Here is a 9454-nt window from a genome sequence, read left to right on the forward strand (position 1 = left end):
GTCTCACTCAGCCTTCCCCCTCACTTCCTCACAACTTGGACTTCTTAGCCATCCCCTGGCTTGACTTTGTTAGCACTCCCTGGGAGCAGGCTCTATTGCACTCTCACTTTTCAAGGCAACACTGGAATGCCATGACACCACAGAGAGACTGATTACTACCTTGTGCAAAGTATGGCTTTAATTCGTTTTTGTGACTAGTCCTATTGGTTTTCTAGTGACTCTTTGACTGTTCATAGCCCCTTCCCCTATACTAGCTTCTGGGTGTAAATAGTGTATGTTGAGATGATACCTGCATGTATCAGGTATCATACTGACCCTACATAGGCCTTCCTTAGGCAGATCAGCAATGGGAGAGCTTCTGGAGTAGGGAGTCTCTTCTGTGCAAACTGATAACCGTTTAGAAAAAGAATGTCTCTTTCTGACCACTATAGTTTCACCTTTCCTTTTAGCATTTCGGGAAAAAAAAGTCTGGAAGGAATCTGGCTTTTGATTTCCTGTTGGCCTATATGGCCAACCCTCTTCACAATGCAAAAAGCAAAGATCAGGAACCGAAGCCGACCCTTGCTTGTGAAAAGGCTGTTGTTCCGCGTTCCTCAGAAAACTGCTGACATCTAGAAGCAAACAGTCTGCTGAGGGACAATTAGGTTGATGGAGGCTCTCTGGATGCCCATTCCATTTCTTTTTAACTGCCTCACTGCCAGCTGAACTAAAGCCCCAGGAGGTGAAATTGAACCCGAGGATTTCCCAGCTATCTGGAATGAAGCTTTCACTTCTATAATTAGAGTCCTAGAATGTCAGGGCTGTTGAGGCCCTTAGGATCAGCTGGCCTGTCTCCATCACATCATTGACAACCATGGTACGAGGCCCAGCTGGGGGCCCACCTCCTGCTTCCCTCCCTCCTGCCTCCCTCCCTGCCAGGGCCTTCCTACTCAATTTGTCTTTTCTGGAAGCCAGAGAGTATTCTGAAGGTACCCAGTGGTGCCTGGAATTGGAGCTCTTATGCTCCCTCCTTGATCAGAAAGGCAGCCAGGCCTCTGAGCAAGCAGGTATCAAATTTCTTTCTCTAGAGACCCCAGTGTCTTCAGGAAGACGTACATTATGTCTGGTCTTTGCCTTCACAAGACATGGAGTCCTTGCATTCTTTTGGGGGGATAGTTTTGTTCCCTGAACATTCCAAGTAGTTCCCTACCCTCTGGCCCTTTTCCCAACTGTCTTTCAAAACAAGATGCCATCCAATTTCAGTCGTCTCTGAGACCCTTCTCGTTTGGCAAGGTCCATTTTCTGGGCTCTATCCTCTGCAAAACATTTGAAAGAAAGCATCATCAAGCTCCTCCAACTCCCACACCCCACCTTGTCATTCACTTATTTAAGTGCTATTTCATGAGTATTCTGGGTGCCAGGAATTGTGCTAGGCACACAGGAAACAGTAGAAATGAGATGATCTCTGCCTTCATGGAGAAGACATTCTAGTGGGGAGAGAAAACTAATAAGAGGATCAAATCAAGGAAGCTTTTACAGTTTTATTTATTGTCTTATATACATGGGTATTTACCTGCATATATGTCTGTGAACCATGTGTGCGCATGGTTGTGGGGGCGAGAAGAGAGTGGAGGATCCCCTAGAATTGGAGTTACAGACTGATGTGAGTCACCATATGGGTTCTGGGAATCAAACCTGGGTTCTATGGAAGAGCAGCCAATGCTATTAACTGCTGAGTCATCTCTCCATGCCCTATTATGCAGGCTTTGAGAGGTATAATTTGCTTCTCCTGCAATGCCTGGTTTTTATAGTCTTTAAGCAGCTCATACTTTATATTGGTTTGTGTTTAGTTACTTTGCTTATGCTGTAGCCCTCTCTAGGGACTAAGTCATTTGAGAACCCAATACCAGGGCTTCTGTCCAGCCCCACAGCACTGGGGAATCTACTCAAGAAGTGCTTGTGGCCAGATGAGTGGAGAACAGGTGTATTTCCTGCCGTGGGATTCTGAGGTAGAAGGACCACAAGTTCTAAGCCATCCTGGGGCACATAGTGAAGAAAACAAAACAAAGAGGTGGCCGGATAGCAATGCCTTGGGGTGGGTGATCTGGTACTGACCTAGCATGCATGAGTCCCTGAGCTTGAATCCTGACACTGAAAGTAAGTAGACAAACGAATACATGGTAAGTGCATAAATGTGTGTGTGCACGTGTATGCACGCATGTGTGTAGATTAATGAATGAGTGATTGTATGTGCACGAATAAGTGAGTCAGTAAGGATGTTTGACTGTGAGTGAGTAAAGGAGTGAGTGACTAGTTAATAAAGAATATGTAGATAAATAAAAATGAGTAAGAAATGGAGCAAGTAGAGGAGTGAACGCCAGAGTGAATGAGTGGCTGACCAAGAGGGAAGGGTCTGTGGGCTCAGAGCCTTTGCTGAGGTTCTCATTTTCTGAAGCAAAGTTTCTGCACTCAAAGTTTGGGTGACCCAAGCACAGAATTTCTGGAAACCAACAAAAATGCTCTCATTAGTTCTCACACCACAGAACAAATGAAAGGTGGCTCAAGACATCAGACTCATGGACTATGCCACATTTCAAACCTCTTGTGACTATGGACTCTGGCCTTGTTTTCAGGGAATGATGTTTCCGGGGGACTCATTTTGCTGACCCAGCCCATGAGTTTCCAGATACACGCCCATGCTCTTTATCACCTTCTGTTTCTTTAGTAAACATCAGTACTGCTGAGAAGAACCAGCATTCCTCCCTTGTTATAAAACAAAACAAGACAAACAAAACCCTTGCGTATCTGCTTGTCCCATATCCCATTCTTTATTAAATACGTTCTGAAATTAGCTAATCCCATTACCAAATCCCATTTAATTATTTGCCACAGCTTTCCAGGTCCCTTTTTACCAAGTGAATCTTTGGTCAAAGTTTGGTTTTACTTGATGTTTAAACCGTGAAAGAAATCATCTTATGATCTAAAATGTGAATAGCCTCTTTCAAGCAATCTAATTGGTGGTGTCATTGAACTATGAACACTATGGTATGTTTGCACAACATAATCTACTATGGGACTTTATCTCAAGGAACTTGCTTCATCTGTCTGTTCTTTCCACACACTCAATCTCTGTAAATACTCTTTTGACTTTTCAATAAGATTAATTCCGAATGCTTTGGTACCTATCATCAGTGTCAGAGAGGAAGGTTGCAGTGTGCATTTAAATGTACAAAGCCAAGAGAAAAAAGAGCATTTTGTGTATTTGTGAATGTTCAAAGTGCATTTTGGCCATGTTTAAATTCACAGTGCTCCATGAATTAACCCAGAGCTAGCTGTTGGGTTTTCCTGCTAGTTAACCTTTTCTGTTGCTTTATCTCTGTTAGTTTTGGTAGTTGTTTTCATTGCTCCTACTCTTAGACTGTGTCTGATTTTGCCATTGAAAACACAGTTGCTTAGTGATCAAATAGTATTCTTCTGGATAGCCTCATGATCAAGCTGTGTTCAGTCTGCAAAGCAGATCCAGTTTGTCATGCCTATGGGGGCTGAACGTGACCCAAAATCCCACTTCAACTCTCAAATATCCAGACATGTGTCATTGCTCAACAGCCTGGCAAATGAGATCTCTATAGAGTCAAGGTTACTCCACTTGATTCTCTCCAGCATGAACTGAGCTGTCAAGACCAAGTGGTGGAAAACACTCCCCTAACTACTTTATTTGTGTCTTTCATTAAACCAGAATCATCTCTCAGCTTCCAAGCTGGAAGGCTTGGCACTAGTTTTCAGACTCCAACTTCCTCCCTCTTACATTGACTCATAGCAAAATGCCACAATTTCATCTTTCTCCTCTAAACATCTTTTGGATGCATATTTTTATTTCTGCTTGTACTGAAACCTTCTTGCTCCAGGCCCCTGGGGTACTAGCCTTGGGAGGCTAGATTAACCTCCACATTTTCCTCTAAGCTCCACACTGAGATATGATTCTTAGTTTTATCATGCTAAAGAGCTCCTTCATAGTCTCTTTTTGTCTCTGAAATGCCAGGTTACCCCTTAGCTTAGTGGGTCAAGTGCAAGTCTTTGCAGGTGATTGTCAAGACCCTTACTAATCTGGCTATCCCTATCTTTTAGCCTTTTAAATCCCTCTTGAGCAGTATGTTGTCAATAACTGTTCGGTGACATTTGTCTGTTATAGTTTTCCATTAGGAAAAAGAGATAAAGTGATGGAATAGATGATTTAGCTTACAGGTGACTCATGGGTAAATAAACTGTAATTGATGACAGAGAAACAAAGACAATGGGTGTTTTTAAGGATTAGAAAAATAAACTACAACTTAGACGGGAGAGGTAGAACCAGGCTTTCAGAAGGTTATATAGAAGAACATTGTCCTGATCTAAGGGTCAATAAAGTTGTCTTAAACATGATGCGAATACATAAAGCACAGAAAAGATAGACCAGTTTGACTAAATTGTAATAAAGACGTCCTATTTGTTCAAAAGGTAGCACAGATTGAAACAGATAAGTCACAGAGCAGAAAAGAGTATCTTCCGCACCCAACCCTGCAAAAGGGTTTCTATCCAGAAAGTTTGGAAAAGGTGTACAGATTATTAATAAATAGGTGGATAACTCAGTCAAAAGGCTGGTAAAAGTCTGATTGGATAATATTAAGCCAGGAAATGCAAATAATTAATAATGGCGTGAAAGAGTGCTAGGTTTCCTACTAACTAGAGAAATTAAAATAAAAGCTACAGTGATAGCCACCATTCACCAGAATGACCCCAATGAACTAGGCTGCTGACAACAAGGGCTGGCGAGGATGGGGAGAGTTCTTGGAAGTCTCTAACACTGCTTCACGGTAGGAGTGTACATTAGCAGTTGGGAAATTAAATATCTAGTACAGCTGAAGACAGTCACATTGAATGACCCAGCACTTCATTTCCCTATATATAAATGAAATGAGTATACATGTGTATCAGGAGAAAACTGACAATGGTGCATACAGAATCCAAACTCTGGAGAAACCTAACTGTTCCCTGTGAAGTGGAAACAAGTAAACGCTGATGAATTTCCATGGGGAGAATGTAAGTTGTAGTAAAGATGCACCTGAGTTTCTTTACTGCGCTCCTGCACCTACAGCTCAGGGGACACTGTGGAAGAGGGGACAGAACGAGTGAGTGTAAGAGCCAGAGGAGGAGGGAATTTACTGGGAGACTGTGTCTCCTGCTGTCATCAGAAGCTACACCCATAAAGTCTCGCCAACACGACCGCCTACATGTGATCCGAATAAGGAGGATACCAACAAACATGCCAAACTGGATGGGGATAATCCCATGAGGCCTCAACCCTACACAAATAACTATAGACAAGTGAGTAAATCTGGGAGAGGGAGAGGCGGTCTTCCCCAGGGAGAGCACACCAATGAGTTATCCAGTGCCAAACAGTCATCCTTGAGAACATACAGAAATGCTCACATGAACTGGACAAGTTATGTTCAGGAATATATATTTCTATGCACATACACATATGCATGCAATGATGACTAGTTATGAAAAGGAGATGATATTCTTGAAGGAGAACAAGGACAGGTATATGGGAAGGTTTAAAGTGAGGAAGGGGAAGGGAGAACTGTTGTAATTATATTATAATCTAAAAAATAAAAATATATAAAAAATGTGAATGAGTCCTTAAAACACAATGTGAAGTAAAAGAGGCCACATAAACATACCATGGTATGGTGTCATACGGTGGTAATCTCAGCACTTGGGAGGCATGTCATAGAAATATATACACACAAGGGATGGAATCCAAATACAGTCAGTGGATTGCAGTGATGGAATTTTTCTACTTTTGATATAATATTGTTAGGGAAAAATAGTACTTTGTGGAGGTTAAGTTAAAGATGCATGAGTCTTCCCTGTATTATGTTTGCAATTTCCTATAAAATCTATAATTATTGCAAAATTAAGTCTCCAAAATATGAGTTAAGAGCTACTGTTGATCTCTGGCAGCACACCTAAAAAAATATGTATGGTTTTATTCCTTTTCTAGAAACTTGCAAGTGGCAAGAGAAATCTTTGCTGTTCTCCGATCTACTATTAGGTGGTAAAGGATAGCGAGGGATGGATTCTCAGAGAGACAGGGGATATAGAAAGGGCTGTATGTGTGAATGGAAGGGCACATGCCTGCTTTCTGAATCCAGTGACGAGTGCTGACAGCAACTGGTTAAGTAGCACATTCATTCCTTAAGCTCTTTTCATATATAATGTATTTCACAACAAATAAGTTCAGCTAAAGTTATTTATTTCCGTGACCCCTCCTTAGGATTCATTTCATCAGTGTTCAGTATCCTATTGAACTCTGAGCTCTGTGAGGTGTGGTCCAAGTGGAGTTCAAGACTCTAGCGATTGCTCCCTCCAGGAAAGGGAAACTGTTTTCAAGCAAAGACCATGACCTAACCCAGCTCCTGCAGACAGTACTCTTGGCTCCTAGGACTACTAACTACTTGAAGATGTTGACTTATCAAAACAGAAGGGACGCAGGAGAGCATCTGGTGAGGAGGAAAGGGTACTGGGGAAACTTCTAGTGATGACCTACCCAAGGGGATAGCTTAGGCTTGCCCTGCAATAGCGAGAGAAGGGACAAGCTTGTGACTTCCCAAACACTGTTGTGGCAGAAAATGCAGCTGAGTGAACTGCCAGGGTCCTAGGTCTCTGTCTTAAACTCTGTCACTCCCAAAGCCTAAGAGATATCCCAAGGACTCAGGAAATTCCAGTTTGCCCTATGCTGATTGGCCACAGGACAACTGCTGCCCACAGCTGCAGTCAGTCCTGCCTGGGGGCTAGTAATGTCAGAGGCTCACACACTGCATCCCCATGTTGGCCTCTGACTTCATGATCAGCACTCTTTATTTTTAGACTGCTGTCTTTCAGTTGATTTCACTACTTAAAATGATTTTTTTTACTTGTTAATTTCTTATTTGCTTTGACAAGGATCAGGCAATATCGGCACAAGGAAAGTAACTCTGAGTTGAGTTGCTAGACTATGTCAGAGAGACAGGAGACTATGCAAAAAAATCCCCATTTTGACCCAGGTGGATCGCTTGACTGCCAAGCTGTTCTGAGTGGCTACACTGTGAGCTACTAGCCTCAGGCAATTCTCTGATGATTTTGTAGGAAAGGCAGCCATCAACCATCATAGATTTTCCTGTAAGTCCAGATAGCGTGAGATCTCCCCTTTGCTGAACATAAATACTCTCTATAACAACAGCCAGAGGAGAAAAGGGAAACCCACAAAGGGGGAAAACATCTTTGAGTCCTGTGGGGCCTTTCTGACAACTACCCCCTCAGCAGCCAAGTTCCTCACCCCACTGATCTGTCCAATGAGAACCAGGAGGCTGCCCCTGCTTGCCAAGACACCATATGAAGACTTACCATGGTCGGCAACACAATGGAGAACTGACTTCATCGCCTTGCTGTTTTGGTATCAACAGATGTTCTGTTTAGGACAAACTCTTCTCTATCATGAAGTCAAGTCAGAGAAGGATAGGCAGGACAGTAAAGGCTGTGTAGAATGGGCCGCAGAAGACACAAGAAATGGGCTACAGTGATTAGTATTTGTGTCAATAACATTTGTTTGTTGTGGAAAGTCATGCAGAATAGGAGGCACTCCCAAACCACCTGCCATCTGTTGGTGATCTCTTGTGAGGTCCTGGTAGCAGGGCCCCACACCAAGCTGTGAGACACTCATCTTGCTATGATGGCTTTTATCTTCCCTATCAGAATATATGGAATGTTCAATTGGGCCAAATTATTAATAGCACTCCGCATAGTTTGCATTATTTTAGCAGATTATTATCTTCCTAAGTGGAAGTTTTCAGAAGGTTACAAGAACAATCAGCCCCACGGTTGGGACATGGAGACCTGGCCAGATCTCCTATGCTCTCTTATCTGGCACTACATGAACAGTGCTGGGAGAAGGTGACCTCCCTGAGAGCTTCAGCTAAGTCTGGAGCCCAACGGAAAGAAAAAAGCTGGGAAAAGAGCAAGTCACCTGATTAGAGTTGAGGTAAGAAGGAAGAGATGCAAAGGCTTGCTCTTCCCCACTAAGTCAAGTCAGTTTACAGAGCTGCAAACAATCTGCAGAACTCTGGCAGACATGCAGGGACTGAGCATGGAGACATTCCATGGGTCTGAGTTCAGATGGTGCTGCCAAGTGGTGGGAGGAGGGGCTAAGACTATGAGTCATGGGGAGCAGTCATGTTCTCCGAAGTAGTATGAGGTACAGTTCTGCTGAGAGTCTCACAGCCTCTGGGCCCAGTGCTTCTTGCTTCAATGAACCCAGAGAACAAACTACCCAAGAGATAGAGGCAAGCTGCTCTCCACATCCTCCACGAGCCTCATTCTGCTGTGTCATGAGGAAACGTGGGCAGTCTGGACAGTACTAGGGTCAGACAATTGGAACATTCTTTGGCCAGCCCACCAAGGGTACCATCAACAAAATAATGCCACGAGTTTCTTATAAGACAGGAAATGGATCATGGAAACCAAGAACATGATAGACCTCAGATAGTAAGGAGCCAGCAGGAATTTTCATGAACATATTTATGGGTGTACCTTTGGGGCTCCAGAAATACTTGAGGGACAAAACAGGGTGAAGGGTTAAGGAAACAAACTGAGCCTCTGACTGGCTAATGTTCTTGAATCCCTGTATACATGGACTGATGAAAAGTTGAACCTATGGATTACAGTTGATTTAAAGTCTGCGGGGAAACACTGCTATAGCACTGGGGACTGCCCCAGCAGGCCAGCCTCAAGGTTTGTGAGTTTATATGCACTCTATTGGCTCTGTCTTTCCTTAATGCTCTTCATTCTAAGAGTTAAATATGGTGGTGCTGACTTCCTTCCATGCAAGCTGAGTACGTCAGAGCTGTGATTTCCACAGTTTTCTTTTCTGAAGAGTTACCAGGAGCCACGTAAAACTCAGATGATATTTGAAAGGCAGCAGTGAATCAGAAGCCAGCATTGCAGCAGTTCATGAACAGTACCCTAATCTGTTGGGTGGTCTTGTTGAAGAAGCAGCTGATGTAGCTCCACAGCCACACAACCTCTTCATTCTTCCTTCTGCAACCTCCTCAGATGTGTGTATGCAGCTCTTGACAAAGTGGGGGATTCAGAGACAGAAAGACAAATATAATATGTACTCATCCATAAGTGGGTTTTAGGTATAAAGGAAAGAAAAAAGTCAACACACAATATACAGACCCAGAGAACCTAGACAACAAAGAGGACCTGAAGAGAGACATGCATGGATCTACATAGAAAAGAGAAAGGGGAGAAAAGGCAAGATCTTCTGAGTAAATTGGGACGGTGGGGGTCACAGGAGAGAGTAGAAAGGGAGAGGGGAGGAAGGAAGGGAAGTGAAGAAAAATGTATAACTCAATAAAAAAGTGGGGGGATTCCGGTTTCAAAAGGTTGGAGGTGG

Source organism: Chionomys nivalis, chromosome X (genome assembly GCF_950005125.1).
Source record: "Chionomys nivalis chromosome X, mChiNiv1.1, whole genome shotgun sequence".
NCBI classification, from domain to species: domain Eukaryota; kingdom Metazoa; phylum Chordata; class Mammalia; order Rodentia; family Cricetidae; genus Chionomys; species Chionomys nivalis.